The following is a 1,651-nucleotide window of genomic DNA, read 5'->3' as shown; positions in this document are numbered from 1 at the left end:
TAGATTATTTTCAATTAATAGCTGAATATTTAAAACCATGTTTGTGATTTGTGAAAAATTTTTCTGATTTGTGAAACTTCAATAAAGGCTGATTTCGGACATTTTTTGGATACTGGTCACTCCAGCTCCAAAACTGCAACACCTAGACTCTTCAAACCTGGACTATATTGTTGTGCTCTAATAGCAGAATATTTTAATCCATGTTTGGAATTTGTGAAACCTTTATGTGATTTGTGAAACTTCACTAAAGATCAGATTACTATTTATATATGTTCCACAAATTCAATTCTAATTCAAAACCACTTTATTAATCCCAATGGGAAATAAAATGTTGGTGTAACTCATTAATTCTTCAAAGAGTTACTGTAGATGGTGATGGCTGTTGGAAGGAAAGATCTTTTGCAAATCTGATCCAGGTCTGTTAAGTGAAGTGAAGTTTCACAAATCAGAAAAAGGTTTCACAAATCACAAACATGATTCTAAATATTCTACTATCAGAGCAGAATAATTTAGTCCAAGTTTGAAGAGTCTAGGTGTTGTAGATTTGGAATTTAAATGGGGCCTGCCAAAGTGTGCCCGTCGGTTTGGATGATGCTAAAAATTAGCATAAATGCTAAAGAAAGCTTCAATGTAGTCAATAGGGGCCTGCCATGCATTGCTATGGGCAGGCCCCAATTAGAGCAGTTCTTGTGTGACCGAGATAAAAAAAAAGTGGTGATATCGCACTTTTTGGAAGTTTCACAAATCAGAAACAAGCTTCACAAATCCCAAACATGGTTTTAAATATTCTGATATTAGAGAAGAATAATCTAGTCCAGGTTTGAAGTGTCTAGGTGTTGTAGTTTCTAAAGATGCGGAAAGTAGTGAAAAATTAAGTGGAATCGCCCTTTAGCTATTGGAAGCTCGAATTGGAAACCAACTTCAGCTTCGTAACGTTACTCAGGTAAATGTAACTCGCTTCTACCAACTCTGGTTTCAAAGTATAAATATTTGTAAAAGATTTCCTTTAATGTCTGGTTTTCTTCTGCTTGATTACATCTTTAAATCAGAGCAACAGTATGTCCTTAGTGATAATCTGAGACATGTGACAGGGCTGCTGCCTATAACATACTGGGGTCTTTGTCTTATGAACCAAGGTTAAACAACAGTTCATATAGAGCTGGGGCTTCTGCAGAAACACAAAATCTCACCAAGTATTTTCACAAATATAGTAGGCTTGAAATAAGATCGAACTAACTTACAATTAACCTTTCAAATAAGGTTAATTGTAAGTTAATAAGCAAATAAAAAGTGCTTGATTTATGTCAATAATTCCTCAATATTGGTGAACAGTACTTATTCCATTAGCAGATTATTTCACTTATAACATGGGAAAAATGTCTGGTTATAAGTTAGATGAAATATCTATGGTACTTTTCCCACCAATACTAAGGAATTATTTACTTAAGCTCTTTTTACCTGCCGAAAAGTTACTTGTAAGTTAGTTTTCTTTCATTTCACATATACTACGATATTTGTACTAAAAACTAGACTAAAAATACTTTTGTGTTTTTGCAGTACATGACAAGCTCCAGCTCTATATGAACTGTTTTTTAGCCTTAGTTCATAAGACCAATGTTATGTTAGTTAATCAATATTATGGAATTATTGA

Source organism: Poecilia latipinna, unplaced genomic scaffold (assembly GCF_001443285.1).
Source record: "Poecilia latipinna isolate Pla-1442-1.1 unplaced genomic scaffold, P_latipinna-1.0 Scaffold36, whole genome shotgun sequence".
NCBI lineage: Eukaryota > Metazoa > Chordata > Actinopteri > Cyprinodontiformes > Poeciliidae > Poecilia > Poecilia latipinna.
Note: the sequence above shows the minus strand (reverse complement) of the source record.